The sequence below is a fragment of the Pelobates fuscus genome, chromosome 7 (assembly GCF_036172605.1).
Source record: "Pelobates fuscus isolate aPelFus1 chromosome 7, aPelFus1.pri, whole genome shotgun sequence".
NCBI classification, from domain to species: domain Eukaryota; kingdom Metazoa; phylum Chordata; class Amphibia; order Anura; family Pelobatidae; genus Pelobates; species Pelobates fuscus.
This window is the reverse complement of record NC_086323.1, coordinates 186,057,488-186,083,529: the sequence shown is the minus strand read 5'-3', so window position 1 is coordinate 186,083,529 and position 26,042 is coordinate 186,057,488. Positions and strand designations below refer to the sequence as shown.

The following is a 26,042-nucleotide window of genomic DNA, read 5'->3' as shown; positions in this document are numbered from 1 at the left end:
GATTCCATAGCTAAAGAGTTCCATTAATATCAGCACAAAAACTGTACAGCTAAGGGCGGAGTCTGCCATGCTACTGCTTTGAAACACTCTGTCTACACCAAGTGGGAATCCGCTACAAATCGGGCTGAAATAGCACCATGGGTCACCCCAAAAGATCTCTGTCAAGTCAGCACTCGACTACCAAACACCCTGTATGGAAATCAGGAGCCCTCACTAGGAAATCAGGAGCCCTCACTAGGAAATCAGGAGCCCTCGCTAAATTCTTTGAGCCCGGAGGGCTCTGAGGCTTCGATATGCCCGACAGATAGTGACCTTAAAGAGATACTTCGTAATCTACCTTCAAAAGCAGATATAGCTGCCATGCTAGGCAGACTGGAGGTTTCCTTCCAAACTAAACTGGAAACCCTGGGGACTGACATCCGCTAAGTAGGCGAAAAGGTTAACACGCTAGAAGATGACAGGGACCTGCTGATCTCACAGGTACATAACCTGCGGGAGACAGTAGATTCCCATACATCACACCTGTCAGCGATGTACAGGATGCTAGACGACATTGACAATCGAGGACGCAGAAATCGAGGACGCAGAATTAAGGGGCTACCCGAGCAGGATACAGAAGATCTGCCTCACAGGCCCTATATTGTAGACAAAACAAAAAAGGTGAAGGGGTGGTGGCGCCACAGGTGAAAAAAAAACCTGATTATAAACTATACAAGCACATATATACAAGACACTATATAAGAGAAATTACATACAAGAAAAAAAAAAAAAAGAGTTTGAAATATGGATAATTAATAATAATCAGGAGTCCAAAAAGTAAATCTAAAGCGTCTATGACTGATAAATACAGCAAAAAGTCCAAATAAAGCCTTGTATAAGACATCAATCACAATCTTGTCAGGGGAAGTATTCCTCAGTAAGGTATGGGCATAGGATATTCATGAAATCCGTATAAAAAAATAAAAAGACTGCAAATAATGGCGCAGTATATCCCAACAGGTACTAAGTACTATTTTTTTAAGAGGTCTATGTGGTCCTTCTCATGTTTTCCAGAGCTCTAGTGTGGATAGCATACAGTGGTAAAATCTTCACTTATGGGATACGTGAAGTTTTGTAGTAGATGGATATCTTGTTGGTATAAGGACCATATGAAATATAAAAGAAACAATAATAGTGCTTATTATATAAAAGCCATAGGTGAAATAATAAAATACCAAGTGGTTACTCACATTTTATTGAGTAGGTAGACTGTTCAATGGATAAAGCTTGAGTGGTAAAATCCCCACAAAGGATTCTTTGGAGTAAAATTCTCATTGGACCAATAAAAACTCTGGTGCCAGGTAAAAATAAATAAGAGTAAAATGGCTGACTCACAAGTTGAAAGTGGCCAAAATACCTTTAATAAAATACAGCAATTAAAATACCACAATGTGTTTCTCCCCTTAGGGCTTTCTCAAGTGGATAAAAACATGTACCTGACAAAACTGGCTTGATATAGGCCTCAGATTACTTGATTTTGGTGCCAAAATGACGTAATGGCCACTTTATAGAACATGTTTCAGCCATATTAGGGAGGGCAATGAAACATGTGTCAGTCATATTAGGGAGGGCAATGAAAGAAAGTGGAAGGAGGGAATGAATGAATAAAACATATATGTGACGAGTAGCAAGTGCAAATATGGTTATTTAGACCAGGGTTTTGTTTTTTTGGTGGGGGTTTTTTAGCATACGTTTTAAAATATGATAATAGAAAATTATAATGAATATAGATATAAAAAGGTCACAGTAAATTGCAAATGTCACAGAAAAATATATATGAAGATTTAAAACAACATATGTAAATATACGGTAAGAATAAAATAAAATAGCATTATACTTGTATCACATTATAAACAAAACAGAATATGCAAATTTATAAAAAGTTTAGCAGATCAAAATCAATGTTTAAACCTTCAGGGGCAAGCATTTTTAACTGGAACACCCAATACATTTCTTTCTGACCCAAAAGTTTTTTGTTTTGTTTTTAATCACATCCCCTCCACTGTATTTTACCCTTTTGAATTCCAGTACATTTTAGATGTTTGTTTTTTTTATCATGTTTTATAAAGTGGTTTGAGACTGAGTGGTTAGGGTAACCTTTGATGTTCCGACAGTGCTTTACCAGTCTAATTTTTAGGCATCTAGTAGTCATTCCTACATACTGGAGGCCACAGGGGCACTCCAGTAAATATATGACATTTTTTGTGTTGCAACATATCAGGTCTTTTATGGGATATAATGTGTTAGTATTTTTAGAAGTAAAGCGCGTGTTTTTTTACTTGATTTTTGGGTCATGGTTCTGCAAACTATGCATCTATGACATTTAAAAAAAACCTTTAGATTTAGTTAAAAACAATGAATTAGTGGTAGTGGGGTCTTTTGTATAGTTTTTTTGGTAAGAATAGTTCTAAAATTAGTAACTCCTCTAAAAATCACACTAGGTTTGTCTGGGATGAGTGTTTGAAGTATTTCATCCTGTTTTAAGATGTGCCAGTGTTTCTTGATGTATATTTTTCACTATTTGGCTTTTGTTGTTAAAGCTAAAAATGACTGGCAAATAGGGTGGATCTTTTTTTATTCTTTGTTTTATATTCTAAAAGATTATTCCTGTCTTTTTGTTTTACAATTTTTAGTATTTTATTCAGGTTTTCTGATTTTTGCTGGTGAATTGTTCTTTGAGGATTTTAGACTGTTCTTCAAAATCTTTATTGCGGGAGCAGTTCCTGCGAAGGCGCAGGAACTGACTCTTGGGGACCCCATCTAGCCAAGGCTGGTAATGGCAACTAGATTTTTCAATAACTGTGTTGGTACACACTCTTTTAAAAATAATTTTTAGTGTTAATAGTACCTTCATGCATAAAAATCTGAATGTCGAAACAGTTAATCAGTTCTTTGCTGTATTTTGAAGATAAAATTATGCTGCTATTATTGATGTTTAAATAATTAAGAAATAGTTTAAGTGAATCTTCAGGCCCCTTCCAAATAAAAAACAGATCATCTATATATTAAATAGGTAACTAGGTTTGCTTTTCAGGGGTGGTCACCCCAAATAGCATTTGACTCCCAGCCATCCATAAAAAGATTTGCATAGCTGGGGGCAAACCTAGTTCCCATAGCTGTAACTTGTGTTTGTATTTAAAAAGAGTCTAAAAACCAAAAATAGTTGTTGGTTAAAATTATGTTAATACCTTGTATGATAAAATTGATTTGTTTCTCTGGGATATTATTATCTGCTGTTAGTCGATTCAAAACTGCTTCACACCCTTTATCATGGGGAATAATTGTGTACGGAGACTGTACATCACAAGTAACGGAAAGAAAATCTGGATGCCATGTAAAATTTTCTAAAAAGCGAAGTAGTGTCATTGAGTCTTTGAGGTATGACCTCATGAGTTTGACAGATGGCTGTAGTAAAATGTCTATATATTCGGACAGATTAGATAATATAGAATTTATACCAGAGACAATAGGTCTACCTGGAGAATTCTTTACATCTTAATGTATTTGGGGTAAAAAGTAGATTACTGGGATTCTGGGATGGGGTATGTTTAAATATTCAAACTCTTTTTTAGTGAGTTTGAATTTTTTTTTGTTACAGACCCTTAGATGAAATATTGATAGTGAGTTTTTTTATAGTTTGGGTGGGGTCTGAAGATAGTTTGCCATATACATTCTGATCGTTTAGTTGTCTTAGTGCTTCATTGATATACAAGGTTTTAGAAAGCACAACTAAGCCTCTGCCTTTATCGGCTGGTTTGATAATGATATTATATATTATTGTCTTTTTGTAGTTCTATCCGTGCTTTCTGCTCTTGGCATGTTAAATTATGATTTTTGTAATTTTTTCTTTGTTTTTTCTTTTGTTTGATTTTGTATAAATCATTTAGTACTAACTTCTCACACACCTCTATAGGGCCTGACTTAAAACTGGATGGGTAAAAATTGGGAAAAAAAATTCAGCAAGGTACTTATTACTTGAAGTTTGTTTGTAGTGCATGGGTCTGAGGTAGAGTTGCTTGGGGTGTTGTTGGGGGAGATTGTTTCCCAGACTGATTTACACACTAGCCAATTTACTGATACCAATCCAGGTAGCTATACAGTCAGGGAGCATGCTTGGCATCCCACAGATGTCCCTGAACTTAAAAAATTCTGGGCTCTTACAATGCTCAGGGGGATTATAAGGAAGCCATCAATTCGCTCTTACTGGATCACCAACCCAATTTGTTCTAGTCCGGTGTACTCCCAAACAATGTCTAGAGCAAGATATGAGATGCTGCTGAGATATTTGCATTTTAATGATACCCCAGTATAAAATGGTGGCTATCTACCTGATGCAAGTAGTAACAATTTATTTTTACTCTTTAAAAAATGAATCCAGGAAAAAAACACCTTTCTCCAATTTCAGCTCAAGCTGATTTCCACAATAATTTATGGAAATGGTCAAGTTCCAACAACGGTGCCAGAGGAGTCCAGACATTTTATTTTTAAGATACCGCCAACTGCAAAAAAAAAACCAAATCCCCTGAAACGTTGCCAGGTTTGTTATAAAAAGGGGAAAAGGAAAGACACCCCTTTTCACTGTCCCGATTGCCCTACAAAACCTGGACTGTGTATTGGAACATGTTTTAAGCTCTACCACACAGAACATACCTTTTTGTTACACTTGTTCCTGAATTTTTATTTTTGTTTCTTTTGAAAGCGGCAAATTTTAGTTAGTCAGTTTCCTTCCCCCAAATCTCCAGTTAGATTCTTTTTGCAGGAGTTAGTTTAGAGCAGGGGTAGGCAACCTTTTAGCAGCACTTTGCCGAAATAAGATTATGATGTCCCTTAGCGTGCCGGTCCTATTTCTTTTAAATTTAGGTGTGCATGTTGCCGTATTATGCTTGTGTTATTTCTACTGCAGTTGCTTTGTATCGTTGTATTTGTGCATATATGAGCTATTATATTGTATATGTTCATAAGTAGTTTGTAGTATCGTGTATAATACCTATGAATGTCGGCTGTATACCGGGGCTGCTTGTGGAATTGTGTGTGTGAATGGATATATCACATTGTGTGTTTAGTAGTGTGTGTATGTGTTTGGGGTATTGCATGCGAGAGACTGCATGTGGGGTTGTGTGCATGTATGTGGGTTGTCAGTGGTGTTGAGTTTGTGCAGATTGTGTATTGTGTTTGTGTGTGGGCTGTGTGGGCTCTGCAGCTCTGTGTGTGTGGATTGCTTGGGTTCCAGTGGGGACCAGGCTGGCCAGGTACAGGTCAAGGACAGGAGCTGCAATATCTGTCGAAGGCTGCTCTACTACAGTGTGGATTCCAATGCAATGCATACATTGAGGATTGTCCTTCACCACCTTTTCATATTAGCAGAAATCTTAAGTTTCACTGGGGCTCCTGTAGGCCATAGCCTGTTTGGCTCTAGCAGCCTTGAGTGCTGTGCAAAAACACCTTGAGTGCCGTGCATGGCACACGTGCCATAGGTTGCCAACCCCTGGTTTAGAGAATGCTGCTAAAAGTGCATTTGATACCTGCACATTTGGTTAAAAAAGTTTTCTGGCAGTAACAAATAACTGGCCGGCCAAAACCAGATGACGTGTGCATAAAAAGCAGAATTCAAAAAATATCACCATGCACATTCTCTGAAATTTGTTTAGCACAATGGAAGGATGTGAAAACACCCCATATACAATATCCTGGAATGTATACTTTATTTAAATGTAAACTTTCATGATGTTAACATTAACTGTGGGATGCTTATATATCAAGTTGAAAAACTGACATGTATAAGTCTTGATCGTGGCCTTTAGCCCCCAAACAACCCAGCAAACCTATGCATGGGTGATATCACTGTACTCAGGAGATGTTCCTGAACACATATTGGGGATGTTGTTTGGCAGTGACACATAACAGGATCTGTTAATTCATCCCTAAAGTATAATATGTGTGAAACTCTACATACTATACTGGGTACTCTACATTCCTCGGGCTGCTATGTTACCTCTGAGCTACTATTCAGCTTTAGTAATGCAGCACTGGGGGCTGGACGTGCATTGAAGTTTCTCCTGTCTCTCATGGTACACCTGATGTTGACGGTCTCGTTAGCCAGGTATAAAACACTCCCTCTCACAGAAGGCAGTGTCAGTTCCTTGACTCTGGTGCAGTTCCTTGACTCTGACCGTATTGCTGTTTCGTGTACTCCAGTTTACTCTTGACCTTGGCTTGTTGTTTTATTTATTCTGATTTCTGGCATCCTCTGACCTTTGGCTTCCCACGATTCTACTGTTTTTTCTGTTCCTGTACTGCGAGTTGGAGAATTATCCTGCACAGCCCCCATGCACCAACTCACAGGCCAGGTGAATTCTTACCTGACCATGTCGGCCTGTGCTAACTTGCAAGGGTGAGCATATCTCTCTGCCTGCCGGACTCCCAGCTCAGGTAAGACCTGACATAAGGAACTGACCACATGGAGTCTGCAGAGATGTGCTCACTCTTGTCCCAGCAAGTGTCCAGCCTGGCCCAGACTTTTTTGGAGTTGCAGCGGGAAATTTAATTTTTTTAAAGGCGCAATACGCCTGGTCCCGGAACCTGCTTATCCAGAACCCTATGTCATACTGCCTGACAGGTTGGACGGTTCCCGTTCCACCTTCTTGATGTTCAAGATGGACGGTGAACTCCTGTTTGCGTTGAAACCCAGAACCTACGTCACCGACTTTATCAAGGTCCGTTCTGCTATCAATGTACTTTCTGGACGGATTAAGGTCTGGGCATACCAGAAGCTGCAAGATAATAGTACTGTCTTGGACACTTGAGAGTCGTTTATGTTCGCAATGGACTCACAGTGCTTGGCTTCTAAGAAGGAAACTCCCAAACCGGCTCAAAGTACCCGCAGAGCTCGGTTACCTAAAGAAGACTATGTACAAACTTACCAAGTTCCCGTCTCGTTCCAGCATGAACCCACTTGTCCTGTTACCCTGACTGTACTCCAGCTAGCAATAGCACCTCATTGGACAGGGAGGAACCTATGGAGATTGGATTTACCAGGACTAGGTTACCTCTAAAGGAAAAAAGACAGTAGGAGAGCCCATGCCTGTGCCTATACTGTAGAGAAAGAGGACATTTCATAACTCTCTGCCCAATTCGTCCACCTAGGCAAAGACCTCTTCTATTGGGTGCCCTACGGACTTTCAAGTCATCTCATCGTCTAGAAGCAGCCAAGGTTGCTGCCAGCATGTCCCCGTTCTGTGACACAGAAGGGTACTCAGACTTTGGTGAAAAACATTCCCAGTACTCCTGAGAAGTCTGAACCTCTGCCAGAAAACACTCATGTTAAAGCTGGTACCATCACCACTTCCTACGGACTGTACCTATGCCTCCAATGGTACCATGGTTTTCAAAACAGATTCGGTGATGTTTGAAAAAGCTTTGAAAGCCACAAACTCTGCTCCTGGTAATGTACCTAAGGAAAAAGGTTCAGAGAATAAGACTCCCTAACCTCTCTCCAGTAGTACCTGAAACTGCGAATTGTTCTGTGAAGAAAGATCACCCTCCGGGCTACACTTGTGCATCTGATGGGACTCTAGTGGTTTCGGAACACTTGCATGGCTTTGAAAGGGCACTGCTAGCCATCAAGACCGCTCAAGCTATGTTCTCCGCTCCTGCTGGCAACACCAGAACCCAAAAAAATCTAAAAAGTGACCCTTTTGGGCCGTAGTTGCTTTGAGGAGGGGGTACTGTCACGGTTGGGTGGGTGTAACTTCCGGACGGCCAGACAAGGTCACCCAAGGAGTGCCCAGCAGCAGATTCGAACCTGGGTACTCTGCATTCCTTGGGCTGCTATGTTACCTCTGTGCTACTATTCAGCTTTAGTAATGCCGGTATCTAGCCCTGTCTTGTATCCAGCACTGGGGGCTGGACGTGCATTGAGGTTTCTCCTGTCTCTTATGGTACACCTGATGTTGACGGTCTCGTTAGCCAGGTATAAAACACCGCCTCTCCCAGAAGGCAGTGTCAGTTCATTGACTCTGGTGACCGTATTGCTGTTTTGTGTGCTCCAGTTTACACTTGACCTTGGCTTGTTGTTTTGTTTATTCTGATTTCTGGCATCCTCTGACCTTTGGCTTCCCACGACGATTCTCCTGTTTTTTCTGTTCCTGTACAGCGAGTTGGAGAATTAACCTGCACAGCCCCCGTGAACCAACTCACAGGCCAGGTGAATTCTTACCTGACCACCTCGGCCTGTGTTTACTTGCAAGGGTGAGCATATATCTCTGCCTGCCGGACTCCCAACTCCCAACCTTTCTTAATGTGCTTATGGTGTCTGGAGGAGTGCTTGGAGCCCTCAGGAAGCACTAGGAGCATCCATCAACGGAGGTACTCGGTTGGAGTACTGGAGCTCCGTTACAGTCCGCTAACCTGGTTTCGATCGTATGTATTGGATCGCTCGCAATATGAGTCAATTTCTGACAACGAATCCCTCCCTCTCCCAGTCACGTGTGGTGTTCCCCAGGGTTCCATTCTTGACCCCCTACTATTTACATTATTTCTAAATGATCTGCCTAATGTCTGCAAATCGTCAAATGTACACATGTACGCAGACGACACAGTAATCTATGCAAGCAAATCCAATCTACCGCAGCTTGAGGCTGTGCTCCAAGACCAGTTTTCAGAGGTAGAAAAGTGGATCACAAAAAACAAACTCTTCCTAAACACTGACAAAACTGTCGCAATGATTTTTGGAACAGTACCTAAATTACACAAATTACACAATTCCTACCTTTCCATCAAAACAGATTCAAATAGCACACTGACCGCAGTCTACTCTTTCAAATACTTGGGTATGTTGTTAGACCCCAATCTATCTTTTGGCCTCCACATAGAAAAACTTGCATCTAAACTTTATCCAAAACTAGGTGCCCTGTACAGAAATAAATCCTGCCTAAACCCTACAGTAAAGGAAAAGATTGTACAGCAAATGCTGATACTAATCATTGATTATGGGGATGTAGTATATGCATCTGCACCGCAATCCCACATTAATAAACCTAATACATTGTATAACTCGTTCTGCCGATTTGTGCTACAATGTAATTACAGGACCAACCATTGTGACATGTTAAAAGAACTAAACTCGCTGTCGCTGGAATCCAGACGAACACTCCATCTTTCCAGCCTTGTGTTTAAGAACTTTTCTGGGAAACTCCCACCGTACCTGAGCAGAATGCTCTCCTCGGTTGTTCCCACCTCTTATAACCTCCGATCCAGTACCAGCACTTTATTTAGTCTACCACAATACAAAAAGAAAGCGACACGATCCTCCTTCTCCTACAGAGCGCCGCAACCTGTATAGTCGTGATGGATTGCACCTAAACGGAAGAGGGTCTGCTGTGCTGGGGGATAGGATGGCTAGAAGGTTGGAGGAGATTTTAAACTAGTAGTAGGGGGGAGGGTGAATGCTTACTAATGCAAGGAGCCTATATAACAAAATGGGGGAACTAGAGGCAATAGCATACACTAAACAATATGATATAATAGGCATAACAGAAACATGGTGGGATGAGACACATGACTGGGCAGTTAACTTAAATGGGTACACGTTATTTAGGAAGCATAGGAAAAACAAGAAGGGTGGTGGGGTATGTTTGTATGTCAACCATGAGTTAAAGTCAAATCTTAGGCATGTGGAGTGTGATGAGGAAAATGTGGAAGCTTTATGGGTAGATATCTGCTTGGGGCAAACAAAGGGAAATACGTTATTGGTTTGGATATGTTATAAACCACCAAATGTAAATATTAATGAGGAAGAACTAGAACTGCTGTTAGAGCAAATTGGTAAAGCTGCAAATCGGGGTAACACATTAATTATTGGAGATTTTAATTACCCGGACATAAATTGGGATAGAGGGACTAGTACTTCAGCAAAGGGAATCCGTTTTTTGAATGTGTTAAATGTCACATTTATGTCACAACTGGTACAAGCACCAACTAGAAAGGATGTTTGTCTGGATCTCGTTATAACAAACAATGTTAATCTTTTAACCAACATTCAAGTAGGGGAGCATTTGGGAAATAGTGATCACAATATGGTCACTTTTGAAATAAACTCAAAAAAGCAAAAGCACGTGGGGTATATTAAAACGTATAATTTAAAAAAAGCCAATTTTAACCCCTTAAGACCGCAGCCAAATGTACAAGTTGTGATCCAAAAAAACGTAAACAAAACCTGGCATTTGCGCTATATGTCTGTCCAACCATAATTCACCTCTTTCATATTAAATGCACCCCCCATTATTATATATCATTTTATTCAGGGGAAACGGGGCTTTCGTTTAACATCAAATATTTAGGTATGGAACATAATTTAATATGAAAAAAATATTTAAAAAATGGGAGAAAATAAGAATTGTTTAAATTTTTTTAGTTCTACGTGACATTCTAACTGTGAATGTCATAATACTGTTTGCTTTTACTGCAATACAATACACATATTTGTATTCAGCGATGTCTCGCGTGTAAAACAGTACCCCCTATGTACAGGTTTTATGGTGTTTTGGGAAGTTACAGGGTCAAATATAGCGTGTTACATATTTCAGTTTTTTTACATTGAAATTCGCCAGATTGGTTACGTTGCTTTTGAGACCATATGGTAGCCCAGAAATAAGAATTACTCCCATGATGGCATACCATTTGCAAAAGTAGACAACCTAAGGTATTGCAAATTGAGTATGTCCAGTCTTTTTTAGTAGCCACTTAGTCACAAACACTGGCCAAAGTTAGTGTTAATATTTGAAAATGCAAAAAACTAATTTGAACGCAAATTTTGGCCAGTGTTTGTGACTAAGTGGCTACTAAAAAAACTGAACATACCCTATTTGCAATACCCTGGGTTGTCTACTATTGCAAATGGTATGCCATCATGGGGATAATTTTCATTCCTGGGCTACCATACGGTCTCAAAGGCAACCTGGCGAATTTTAATGTGAAAAAACTGAAACGCAAACCTTATATTTGACTCTGTAACTTTTGAAAACACCATAAAACCTGTACATGAGGGGTACTGTTATACTCAGGAGACTTCGCTGAACACAAATATTAGTGTTTCAAAACAGTAAAATGTATCACAACAATTATATCGTCAGTGTAAGTGCCATTTGTGTGTGAAAAATGCAAAAAATGTCACTGTCACTGACGATATCGTCGTTGTAATATATTTTACTGTTTTGAAACACTAATATTTGTGTTCAGCGAAGTCTTCCGAGTAAAACAGTACCCCCCATGTACAGGTTTCATGGTGTCTTGGAAAGTTAGAGTTAAATATAGTGCTAGACAATGTAATTCCCTGAACTTTTGGCCTGGGTTGGCAGGCAGGTCCTGCAAATTGTAATTAATAAAATGACCTAATTATGTAAAATTATTACATAAATATATGCGTAGAATTATTATATATATATGTGTGTATATATATATGTGTGTATATATATGTATATAATTTTTTTTAATTATTTTTATTTATATATAGGTATGTACATAGTGATATATACGTATATACTTATGTATATAGATATATATATTATTTCGTTCTACATGTATTTTGATATCAATATATATATATTAATTTTAAAATACAGTTAGAACGAAATTACGCATGTTTATATATTTTTTATCTATTTTTTTTATTATTTTTTTATTTATTTTTTTAACGTATTTATATATTTATTTATTTTTTATTATATATAAATATATATATAATGAAAATTATATATATATTTAATCAATATCATTGTACGTGTATTTTGATATTAATATATATATATAATTATGTATATATTAATATTAAAATACACGTAGACAGTGTATGCATATTTATGTGTATGTGTGTATATGTGTGTATATATATACTTAGATCATATATATAATAAATATATATATGATCTAAGTATATATAATTTATTTTTACACTGTTTTAACATTTTTTAATTTTTTTTCAGACAGCAGGGGGAGTACCTGTCATTACAGGCACTCCCCCTGCTGGCAATGCCTTGGACGGCTATGCCGTCCATGTGATCGCGGGGTCCTCGCAAGGACCTCGCGATCACATGGCCCTGGGCGGCTGAAGAGGACGCAGGGGGACTCCCTGGGCTCCCAGGTAAGTCCCCCATACCGCGATCGCCGGCGTGGGATCGCCGGCGACCGGGTAAGTACATAAGATCGCAGGACGTACTATGCCGTCCTGCGGCTTTTAGAGCCACCAAAATAAGGACGGCATAGTACGTCCTGCGGTCTTAAGGGGTTAATAAGATTAGGGCAGCTCTACAACATATCGACTGGCATAAACTCCTTAGTGATAAAAACACTGAGGATAAATGGAAACTATTCAAACAAATATTAGAAAGGTACATTTCACAGTATGTACCATTGGGTAATAAATATAAAAGAAACAAATTAAAACCAATGTGGCTTAGTAGAGAAGTAAAACAAGAGATTAAAAATAAGAAAAGGGCTTTTAAAGCATTTAAATCGGACAAATCAGAGGCATCCTATATAAGATATAAGGAAGCCAATAATACTTGCAAAAAGGCAATTAAAGTGGCTAAACTAGAAAGTGAGAAATTGAAAGCCAAAGAATGCAAAACCAACCCCAAAATTTTTTTTCAAGTACATTAATTATAAAAAAACTAAAAATTAAAATGTAGGTACACTGAAAACAGAGATGGGTCTGTTAGTTAATGAAGACCAGGAAAAGGCAGAAATTTTAAATAACTTTTTTCTTTATTTATTAATGAGGATCCTATGGCAAGAGATATGCAAATGGTTGCTGCAACAAACTTGCAGATAACTTGTGATTGGATAACTCGAGACAAGGTGCTACAGCTATTAAAGAAAATTAATGTAAATAAAGCTCCGGGGCCTGACGGTATTCACGCACAAATACTTAAGAAGCTAAGTGGGATAATAAGTGAACCTCTGTATTTAATTTTTCAAGATTCTTTTGTTTCAGGTATTGCACCAGAGGATTGGAGGAAGGCAGATGTTGTTCCTATATTTAAAAAGGGTTCAAAATCCTTGCCTGGAAATTATAGACCTGTGAGCTTAACTTCTGTGACTGGGAAATTATTTGAACGGCTATTAAGGGATAATATTCAGGAATTCATTGGGAAGAACTGTGTTATTAGCAATAATCAACATGGTTGTATGAAACATAGGTCATGTCAAACTAACCTAATTGCATTCTACGAAGAAGTAAGTAGAAATATAGATCAGGGTATTGCAGTGGATGTGATCTACTTGGATTTTGCCAAGGCATTTGATACGGTTCCTCACAATAGGTTAGTCTTCAAACTAAAAGAAATTGGTCTAGATGAATATTCTTGTTCTTGGGTAAAATGGTAAATTTTCAAGCTGGACAAAAGTCGTAAGTGGTGTCCCTAAGGGTTCTGTTTTGGGACCGCTTCTATATAACATATTTATAAATGATCTTGAAATGGGCATTGAAAGCCATGTATCAGTGTTTGCAGATGACACAAAACTTTGTAAAGTAATAAAATGTGAGCAGGATATTGCCTTGCTGCAGAGGGATTTGGATAGATTGGGGGAATGGGCACTAAAATGGCAGATGAAATTTAACGTAGAAAAATGCAACGTTATGCACTTCGGGGTTAAGAATGCACAAGCAATTTACACCCTAAATGGTAGTGAACTAGGGATAACCACACACGAGAAGGATTTGGGAATTGTTATAGACAATAAATTAGGTAGCAATATGCAATGTCAATCTGCCGTTGCTAAGGCCAGTAAGGTTTTGTCATGTATAAATAGGGGCATAAATTCTCAAGATGAAAATATAATTTTGCCTCTTTATAAATCGCTGGTAAGACCACACCTTGAATATGCTGTGCAATTTTGGGCACCTGTCCTAAAGAAAGATATCATGGCACTAGAAAAAGTGCAGAGACGAGCTACAAAATTGATAAAAGGAATGGAGCATTTTAGTTATGAAGAAAGGTTAAAAAATGTAAATCTCTTTAGTTTGGAAAAACGGCGCCTGAGAAGGGATATGATAACATTATACAAATATATTCGGGGCCAGTACAAACCATTATCTGGAAATCTATTCATAAACAGGGCTATACACGAGGTCACACATTTAGGCTTGAAGAAAGGAGATTTCATCTAAGGCAAAGAAAAAGGTTTTTTTACAGTAAGAGCAATAAGGATATGGAATTCTTTGCCTGAAGAGGTGGTTTTGTCAGAGTCTATACAGATGTTTAAACTGCAATTGGATAAATACTTGCAAAAACATAACATACAGGGATATAATTTCTAATTAGTGGGGTAATAGCTGCTTGATCCAAGGAGACATCTGACTGCTATTTTGGGGTCAAGAAGGAATTTTTTCCTAGTTTGTTGCAAAATTGGAAGCGCTTCAGACTGGGTTTTTTGCCTTCTTTTGGATCAACAGCAAAAGCATATGTGAGGAAGGCTGAACTTGATGGACGCAGGTCTCTTTTCAGCTATGTAACTATGTAACTATGTAATTGTGGAACGACCTCACGTACACTTTAAAATCTTCTCCAAGCCCAATGCATGTGTCATGGTTGATTATATATTTCCTACCTGTTCTATGTTAAATTTTGTATATATTGTGTATTAATATTGTTTTTGTATTTTATTGTACCATAATGTATCAATGCAATGTTTTGTGGACGCAGGACATACTTGAAAACGAGAGAAATCTCAATGTATCTTTCCTGGTGAAATATTTTGCCGGCCTTACAAATGTCCTAAATAGGACATGTGCGCAGGTTAACTACATGTAAAAATTCCAAGTTGGAAAATGGATATGCGCGCCTGCCAAATGGGGCCTTTTAGTCCCCAAACAACCCGACAAGTCTATGCATGGGTGGTATTACTGTACTCAGGAGATGTTGCTGAACACACATTGGGGTGTTGTTTAGCAGTGACACATAACAGAATCTGTTAATTCATGCCTAAAGTACAATGTGTGTGAAAAAAACACACAAAAAAATACTACCCAAAGGTTTGACCAAGGCTATTGGTTAATTCTGTGCATTAAAGTGTTAAAATACCACCATTTGAAATACCCTGGGTTGTCTACTTTTCAAAAATATATGGTTTGATGGGGGTAAAATACATTGGCTGGCTTCAAAAATGTCCCAAATAGGACATAGGCGCAGGTTGACTACATGTCAAAATTCCAAGTTGGAAAACGTATATGCGCACCTGCCAAATGTGGCCTTTTAGCCCCCTAACAACCTGACACGCATGTGCATGGGTGGTATCACTGTACTCGGGAGATGTTGCTGAACACATATTAGTGTGTTTTTTGGCAGCAATACATAACATGATCTGTGAATTAATACCTGAATTGCAATGTATGTGATTTAAAATAAATAAATAAATAAATAAACTACCTATGCGAAGTTTGGCATAGACTGGTGGTAAAATGGCTGCATAGAAAGTGTCAAAATATCCTTAGATGAATACCCTGGGTTATCTACTTTAAAAAATATATATACATGTGGGGTGTTTTACAGAGATTTATGACAGATAACAGTGTTACAATGTCACTATTGATACATTTTATAAATGTATGTTTTGAAACCTCAATATCCTACTTGTACGTATAGCCCTATAACGTGCAAAAAATAAAAAACCATGTAAACACTGGGTGTTTTTAAACTCAGGACAAAATTTTGAATCTATGTAGAAGTTTTTTTCATTAGCTTTTGTAGATGAGTAAAATATTTTTCAAGTAAAAGTCAAAAAACATGTATTTTTTCAATTTTTCATTATATTTTTTTATTTCTTTTAAATTAAATTATATGAGATTATGGGGGGCGGAGCCAGCAGCCGCACAGAAAGGACGTGTCTATCAGGAGCTCCGTCCAAATAGAAACAAGCTGTTTCTGCCCAATTTACCCTACCACACCAGCACTACCAACTTCTTAAGACAATGGGGCGCAAAACCAAAAAATACCGGATGGAAAAACACCCAACTACCGCTAATATCGGTGAACTTTTGTGGAGGCCGCAAGTATCCCTGAGACCTGTCATGGCGCCGCTCTCCGACGCACCGTCCAGTTCATCCAGTGAAGACTCACTATCCAACCTGGAAATGATGGCAGAGACGCAGAGAGCAGGCAAGCCTAAGGCACAAAGCAACCCACCAGTCACTGAAGACCGACTGAAAGCCCTCTTAGATTATTAACGCCGACATATCGCGGCAGACATCAATTAATTTAAAGAGGAAATTCACGGGGTGTCGGTGAGACTACATGACACAGAAATCAGCACAGCAGCACACGAGGCCCGCATTAATAGCCTTGAGAGCGAGCTGACTAAGACCAAGAACGATTTGATCCAAACCCAGCACCAAGTTGCAGCAATGGAAGATCGTAGGCAATGGAACAATGTCAAAGTAAGGGGCCTGGCTGAAGGCATTACAACCGCAGAAATCCCCCACCTCATCCGAAGACTCCTATCCAGCTTATTCGCGCCAAAACAAGCCAAAGCCATGTTGCTGGAGGGGTGCTACAGGCTACCACAACCGCAGGCGAACTCCCAGCAAATCAGCAGGGATGTAATAGTGCATTTTCAGCACGGCCCGGACAAGCAGGCCTTCCTGTCAGCGGTCCTCAACACCACTCCTTACCAATTTGAGGGACATTCCTTATTATTCTACCCGGACATTTCCAGGGCCACAATGACATGGCGGAGATCCATGAGACCACTTACCACAGTGCTGATGCAACATAGGAGACCCTACAGATGGGGAGCACCACAAAGCCTTTTGATACCTAACGAAACTGGGACTCTTAGAGTTGCCGACATATCCGAAATGGGCTCCATTCTTCAACAACTTGGTCTCCCCCCCCGCGAAGACGGGGACGCAACCACCAGTGCCTAAGCCAAAGCCACAGACATGGGACATGGCCACTATCCGCCCTTTTGTCCCGGCTACCCAACGGAACAACACTGCTACCACCGAGACGACTCCAATGTCCTACACCACCACGCAATGCTTGCAGTACTGCTTTTATCCAAGTTACTGTTTAATATGTTACACTGTTTATTTGATAATTAGGTACATAAGCATGCACAATGTGTAGGCAGATAGCTGTCCCTGGAGACATGTCTCACCAAACCCTCACCCGCTGGCTCTGGGGTATACGTACTGCTTTCTTTCTACCCACCCCGATCATCGATCTCAGCACATGTTAAAAGGGGTGTTTTGCCTCTTGTGCATTAGCCACAAATGTTAATGTCCTACACTCGCTGATCCCAAGAGGCTCATAGCATAGTTTAGCTAAGTTGATTGGCCACTGTTTCCTATAGTTTTTTAAGAGAAAACCTTCAGACCTAATGTGTTCCATACGGTTAATTATGAGAGAATAGGCAGGTTTGCTATATACTGTTGTTATACATGCTCCTAAAAACGCCTTGCATCTTATCCTAATGGCACACAACCTCCAGTACACACAAACTGGTCTGTGAGCCACTCTTAGCCCTGTTTAAGATAACCTGTTTTATTGCACTGCTAATTAGTATGCAGCTTAACTAAATTCTGCTAGTAATAATACCAAAATGTGTATGAAAAGTATTTGCCATGTGAATGTTATATTATGTATAATGGAACGCTTGCATCCGCTGTCGTGGCAAGGCAGGCCGCCTGTACACAACAAGCACAATAAAATAAAGAATTATAAAAAAATAAAAAATAAAAAATTATATGAGATTATGCAAATAATGGTATGTAAAGAAATCCCTTTTTGTCCTGAAAAAAAAAAACAATATATAATTTGTATGAGAGCAGTAAATGAGAGAGAGGAAAATTACAGCTAAACACAAACACCACAAAAGTGTTAAAACAGCTCTGGTCCTTAACATACAACATGGCCAAAACAGGCCGGTCCTGAAAGGGTTAACATCATTTTAACCCCTTAACGCCGTTACGGCGTGCTATGCCGTCACGGGTTAAGTGGGCTTTAAAGCCGTTATGACGGCATAGCACGCCGTAACGGCTTGCAGCCCCAGGAGGTAAGTTATACTTACCTCCGCCGCGATCCGCTTCGGGAGGACTGCCTCACAGCCCAGGCAGCCCTCCCACGGCAAATGAGGCCCCCGGGGGCCATGTGATCGCTCTCAAAGAGCGATCACATGGCCCCCTATAGCTGGCTGTGGATCTGCCAGCAGGGGGACTGTTTGAAATATCAGACAGTCCCCCTGCTGGTGGGAAGTATAAAAAATAAATCAAAGACAAGTGTAAAAATAAATTAAATATATTTTTATATATATATAATATGTATATATATTATATATATAATATATATACATATTATATATATGTAACGTCATACAAAGTGTATTTTAATATTAATATAAGTATATATATTAATATTAAAATACACTTAGAATGACGTTACATATATATAATATGTATATATATTATATATATAATAGATGTACATATATATATTATATATAAATACGTATAATTAAAATAATAAATAAATTAAATAATAAAAAAAATAAAAAAAATATTGAAACAAAATTTTATATAAATTATATATGCATATGTAATTTCATTCTAACTGTATTTTGTTATTACTATATATATATCGGTAACAAAATACACTTAGAATGACATTCTATATATATCTATATATATATAAAATACAAATAACCGCAAATATATATATATAGATAAATACATATAATTACATAAAAGATTACATTAGTATACACGTAGAATTTAAATACCTATAAATGCATATATATTAAAATTCTACATGTATATTTAAATAATCTTTTAACGTAATTATGTGATTTGATTAATTAAAATTTGATTGACATGCATGACAACACAGGGAGAAAGTGCAGAGAATTTAATTCGCAAGCACTATATTTGACCCTGTAACTCTCCAAGACACCATAAAACCTGTACATAGGGGGTACTGTTTTACTCGGGAGACTTCGCTGAACTCAAATATTCATGTTTCAAACTGGTAAATTGTATTACAACGATGATATTTTAAGTAAAAGTGACGTTTTTTGCATTTTTTACAAGCGAACTGCACTTTTATGGTCTATATTATTGTTGTAATATGTTTTACTGTTTTAAAACACTAATATTTGTGTTTAGTGAAGTCTCCCGAGAATAACAGTACCCCCCATGTACAGGTTTTATGGTGTTTTGGAACGTTAGAGAGTCACATATAAGGCTTGCATTTCATTTTTTTCACATTGAAATTTGCCAGATTGGTTATGTTGCCTTTGAGAGCGTATGGCAGCCCAGGAATGAGAATTACCCCCATGATGGCATACCATTTGCAAAAGTAGACAACCCGAGGTATTGCAAGTGGGGTATGTCCAGTCTTTCTTAGTAGCCACTTAGTCACAAACACTGGCCAAATATTTGTTTTTTGCTTTTTTCACACAAAAACAAATATGAACGCTAACTTTGGCCAGTGTTTGTGACTAAGTGGCTACTAAAAAAGACTAAACATACCCCACTTTCAATACCTTGGCTTGTCTACTTTTTCAAATGGTATGCCATTATGGTGGTAATTCTCATTCCTGGGCTACCACACCGTCTCAAAGGTAACATTACCAATCTGGCAAATTTCAATTTGAAAATGTAATGTTCTATATTTGACCCTGTAACTTTCCAAAACAACATAAAACCTGTTAATGGGGGGTACTGTTGTACTCGTGAGACATCGCTGATTACAAATATGTGCATTTTTTTTGCAGTAAAACCTAACAGTATTATGACATTCACAGTTAAAATGTCAGACGGAAATGCAAATTTAAAAAAAAATCTTATTTTCTCACATTTTTTTACTTTTATTCATAATAAATGATGTTCCATATATGAATAGTTAATGATAGATTAAAGCCCTGTTTCTCCTGAACAAAATGATATATAATAAGTGTGGGTGCATATAATTTGAAAGAGGGGAACTACGGGTGAACAGACATATAGCGCAAATTCCAGTTTTTGTTTACGTTTTGTTTTGATCAGAACGTGCACTATTGGCTCCGTCCTGAAGGGGTTAACCAACAACTATTTTTGTTTTTTAAACTCTTTTTATATACAAAGACATGGTAGAGCTATGGGAACTAGGTTTGCCCCAGTTATGCAAATCTTTTTATGGATGGCTGGGAATCAAAGGCTATTTGGGGTGACCACCCCTGGAAAGCAAACCTAGTTACCGATTTTAGATACATAGATGATCTGTTTTTTATTTAGAAGATAATTTAGAAGATTATCTTAAACTATTTCTTAATTATTTAAACATCAATAATAGCAGCATAGAGGGGGCGGGGCCGGACTGCCGAGCTGGCCGGTCGCAGGCAACAGAGGCTCCTGCTACACAGCACGAAATACACTGGAAAAACGAAATTTTCTTCAAAAAGCTGACCGAAACCCACACTGCCCAAAGCAGAGGATCTGCTGGTGCCAGGGTGAGGCTGGCCTCCCAGGCTACAGTCCCCTGGAGGAGGAAACTTTGTCCCGACTGGGGCTTTCTCCAGCGGTGAGCGGGGCGGACGGCCGCCGCACCGCTATCCTGCCACACAGCGCCCAGACTGGGGCTCGAGCTTGAGCGGACCCGGCCCTGTCCCCCCCCCCATGGACCGGGGGGGTGATCCCGGTCCTCGCCCGAGGGCATGGCAGCTGAAGCACCAAGGCGCCGCCGGCACACTCGAGGGCACCACACAAGATGGCGACTGCCACGCGCGCCGAAGTAAGCAGATGGGAGCACATAACAGTAGAGCACTGAACACACAGCAACACGACCAGATTCAGGTCAGAGAGGCCAGAGGAGTTGATGGCTACACCACACCGATGCCCTTCAAGCGATCTCCTACATGTGACAGCAACCTGCCATGAGATAGGCGGGCAACAATGGAGGCCTACCAGACCCAAAGCGGCGGATACACCAGTACGCACCACACGCACAACCCTGCCGCCAAGCGAAGAGGGCCGCATAAGGAGGCGCTGGACTCAACATTGCTCTTGGAGAACACCCTCACCTCAGTCCCCAACAGAGGCTAACTTAAGAGTCACATCTGGAGAGACGTCGCTAGCACCTCAGCCTAAAAGGACGCTTGCGCCAAATCAAGCCGACAAGCTGGAGCAGGCATTGACTGACCATCTGTCCTCTACCACCCACGCAGCGCCGGACCCACCAAGACGGCGGTACCTGAAACGTATACAGACTTACGAACTATTGATCAATCTGGGTGACAGTATATTATACCTGTTGATCGATGCCTGGCCTGAACACACTTAAGTTTATATACTGAGCCGCGGACCACAGCTCCTATCTCTCCCATTGTAACACATAACTAAGCTAGCATTAAGGGCACAATAAAAATGCAGGATTTGCCAACCCACTTTCATTCATGCCTAGCTAACAACGGGAAAACTGCAATCCACTGTGTAAACTGTGTGTGTACCCACTGTAACGGGTGCCCTGCCTTCCCGGGCAAGCAACCTGGGAGTAATCCCAGATAAGCTACGTTATCACACAAACATAGCACATGTCCTGGCTACCTCTTACAGCACTACACTATTAATTGAGATGCTTAGGGCAAGAGTAATGTTTACTAGCTAATGGGAAACTACTGTTAATCCTTATTTAACTTAATATGTCATAGCAATGTTTACATGTCTACATTACTCAGCGGATCTTTACATTTAACCTTAAGACACACTAGCAATGTTTAAAAGCTTAAACTAGGCAAACATAACTTAATGTAAGAGATAACAGCTAGACTTAGCCTGTATTACTCACTTTACATGTTTCATTTTTATATTTTTCCAGCGTGATTGTTATGTGGACAAGCGGAAACTTACTGACTTATATGCCTTATACGCCTTGTATGCTAAGTCTAAGTTTTTGTTTCCCTCAGTTAGGCGTTTATTTATTTTTTTTATAACGTGCACTGACTTATATCGGCGTTTTTAGACCGTAAGCTGAATATGTCTGTACATGTCTCAACTAATGGGCCTTATCTTTTTATTTCTTTTTTTATTATTTCTCCCTATAAGCGATGATATGCAATAGAAATGTTCACCATAAACTACTCTTATGAAGCGAAGATGTAACTCATTATAATTAATGCGACTAACCTACGTGTACCTAGCCTGCTTTACTAATATAAAAAATGTGTATGTTCCATCTACATGCTATATAACAGTTACCAAATCTGTATGTTCAAAATGTTGGAATATGCTGTTGTGGCATTGCTGACAAGCGGTTGTTAATTCATGCACAGTAAAAATAAAGAATTTAAAAAAAATAATAATAGCAGCATAATTTTATCTTACAGCAAAATACAGCAATACAGCAAAAACTGATCAACTTTTTAGACATTCAGATTTTTATCCATGAAGGTATTATTAACACTAAAACTAATTTTAAAAAAGTATGTACCAACACAGTTATTGAAAAATCTAGTTGCCATTACCAGCCTTGGCTAGATGGGGTCCCCAAGAGTCAGTTCCTGCGCCTTCGCAGGAACTGCTCACGCAATAAAGATTTTGAAGAACAGTCTAAAATCCTCAAAGAACAATTCACCAGCAAAAATTATTCACCAGAAAACCTGAATAAAATACCAAATACTATAAAACAAAAAGACAGAAATAATCTTTTAGAATATAAAACAAAGAATAAAAAGATCCCACTATCACTAAGTCATTGTTTTTAACAAATTTTTTTTTTTTAAATGTAATGGATGCCACGCACTTTACTTCTAATAATACTAACATATCATATCCCATAAAAGACCTAATATGTTGTAATACAAAAATTTCATATACTTACTGGAGTGCCCCTGTGGCCTCCAGTATGTAGGAATGACCACTAGATGCCTAAAAATTAGACTGACAAAGCACTGTCGGAACATCATCAAAGGTTACCCTAACCACTCAGTCTCAAAGCACTTTATCAATCATGATAAAAACAAACAAAATACCTGCTCAAAGCCATGTTCGCAGACCTACGAAAAGACCTGGCTGCGGACAGGGCCCACTATAAAACCGCCATAGAAGGCGTCCAGGCCATAACCACACAACTCGAAGCCAACTCCAGTGCCCATGACACCCGACTCACGATGGTAGAGAAATCAGTGGCAGACCTCCAAGACAGGCAACTAGCTGCTGAAAACCGAGTGAACACACTCGAAGACCAAAGACGGCGATACAATCTAAAACTTAGAGGCATACCAGAGACCGTAGGCCTCAAGGAATTACCCCACTTTATCAGACGCCTGTTTGAAGCTTTGCTGACACCCAAACAGGCCAAAGCCATAAAGTTAGACGGGATGTTCCGGCTTCCCAAGCCTGCACAGGTACCACAAGCAGCACCGGCGGACCTCATCCTCCGCTTCCAAAACCTCCAGGACAAGAATACCTTCTCAGCAGCGACAAGAGGGAAAACCCCCTTACCCTTTGAAGGAGCCACGCTCCTAGTCTTTCCGGACGTTACCAAAAGTACCCTATCCTGGAGGAAATCACTACAGCCGCAGCTTCAACACCTCCGCGCCAAGAACATAGCATACCGATGGGGCACCCCTCGAGCACTGATCTTCACCCATGGGGGGAATACCTACAAGGCACGTAGCCTACAAGAATTGGAAGCGCACCTGCAATCAACTAGTCTTACTACCCCCCAGAGCGGGGCAAGCGGGACTCTGCTCCACATAAACCCTGCACACATAGCGGACTTTACTCCAAGACCGACCCGGAATGCGATGCCGACATGACTGCCACCGTGAAGCCCGAGCCGGAGCTGGTTTGTCCGCATAGAGGTCCAACTGATGTGCTGGACTGTTCGCTGCCTGCCAGGCATTTAAGAGAACTCTCACTCGTTCCTCTCTATTAATGTTTTCGTGTTATACTTTAAATGTTTTATGTTTTCTAAATACACAGCCGTCTCTACACGGCACAGATGCACCAATAACTGTCACCATGTCCTCACCGACTACTTATCACACTACCTTGAATGTACCCCTGTACTAGTCCGCTCACAATCCTCAGACATAGTATATCCCAACTGGCCTACACATACCTTCCCCCCCCCCCCTACCATACCCCCGCAAGGGAACCAATAAGTGAACTTACTCACCAGCGCCCGGTAGGGTACAAAGTCACCTGCAGATAGGTGTCTTCATAGCAACCTCGCGTTTAGCTCAAAGTCTACACTGGGAAACTACCAAATATCCCATAAGACAAGCAAATCACTGGGATGAAACTCATGGGGCCCCAATAGAACACTCAACTAGAATCCTTAACTTCAAACAATAAGGAGCAGGCGTAGCTTAGGACCCACTGTCTCTAAATATAGGTTTTCCCACAGGACATCCAAAAATAGACCTGCTTCGGTCTCTACCTTCACAATAGTAATGTTCTGCCCACAGCATTGATTCACCTCTGGCACTCGATACCATTACTTAAATTGATGTCCAGGCATGCTCCGCTACCTAGCTAAGTTTACTGTTACAAAACAAAAAAAAAAAAAAAAATGTGCAATGTTACTCACCTGCTATATGCCTGTTTTTCAAATGTTTACCAATTGTGGGCTCACACTGGCTGTTGTAGCAGTGCAAGCCAATTTGTGATCCTTTTTTGCATAACAAAAATAAAGAATTAAAAAAAAAAAAACAAACAAAATAAAACATCTAAAATGTATTAGAATTCAAAAATGTAAAATACTGTGGAGGGGAGGTGATTTAAAAAAAACTTTTTGGTTCAGAAAGAAATGTATTGAGTGTTCCAGTTAAAAATGCTTGCCCCTAAAGGTTTAAACGTTGATGTTGATCTTTTTAACTTTTTATAAATTTGCATGTTTTGTTTTGTTTATAATGTTATACAAGTATAATAATTTTATTTTATTCTTACCCTATATTTACATATGTTGTTTTAAATCTTCATATATAGTTTTGTGTCATTTGCAATTTACTGTGACCTTTTTATATCTGTTTATTTCTTTTAATTTTCTATTATCATATTTTAAAATGTATGCTAAAAAACAAAACAAAAAAACCCTGGTCTAAAAAAACATATTTGCACTTGCTACTTGTCACATATATGTTTTATTCATTCCCGCCTTCCACATTCTTTAATTGCCCTCCCTAATATGGCTGAAATATGTTCTATAATAAAGTTATACAAAAAAAAAAAAGGTCACTTGACCATGATGTCATTTTGGCGCCAATATCAAGTAATCTGAGGCCTATATAAAGCCAGTGTTGTCAGGTACATGTTTTTATCCACTTGAGTAAGGGGAGAAACGCATTGTTGTATTTTAATTGCTGTATTTTATTAAAGGTATTTTGTCCACTTTCAACTTGTGAGTCAGCCATTTTACTCTTTTATTTATTTTTACCTGGCACCTCCCATATTTCAGCCCACCCACATACACTCTACAGTGTTATAGGCTAACCTCGCTTACTCCGATAGATTTAATTTACTATTGAAAATAATCCCCACCCCCCTTATTCTTGACAACTGGATGTATTATGCAGAACAGCTGTAACTATAAAAAATCCTCAGCTACTCATTCTCAGTACCTGGGGACAGTACAACAACAGTATAATATATTACACCTGACAGGTGTTATTTCTTTATATCTTATTTGTATATTGTTATTTTTTTCCCCTTAGTTTGTTTATATACATTGATTGGTTATACTCTAGGCTGGTTACAATCCCCCTGGTGTTGGTATGGCCACCCTCCGGGTGATCTCCCTAAATGCAAGGGGTCTAAATCTCCAAGAAAAATGCACCCAAGTGCTATCAGAACTCCATAACCTAAGTGCAGATATTGCATTTCTCCAAGAAACTCATTTCAGAGCAATTGCGGCTCCCACACTCCGAAACAGGCTGTGTCCTAACGGATATTTCAGTAACTATACAAGCTCCAAGGTACGTGGGGTGGCCATATTGATAGCAGCCAGGTCCCATTTGTCTATAAAATGCATGAA

At 39.3% G+C, this 26,042-nt stretch overlaps 2 protein-coding genes across 2 annotated transcripts in view; both read left to right on the top strand.

Moving 5' to 3' along the window:
* LOC134568392 (dimethylaniline monooxygenase [N-oxide-forming] 2-like) overlaps window positions 1-26,042 on the top strand; it is a 489,265-nt gene that overhangs the window by 216,071 nt on the left and 247,152 nt on the right. The window lies entirely within an intron of this gene.
* Window positions 1-26,042, top strand: part of CFAP92 (cilia and flagella associated protein 92 (putative)) — a 219,034-nt gene that overhangs the window by 118,458 nt on the left and 74,534 nt on the right. The gene's annotated exons all lie outside the window — the stretch shown is intronic.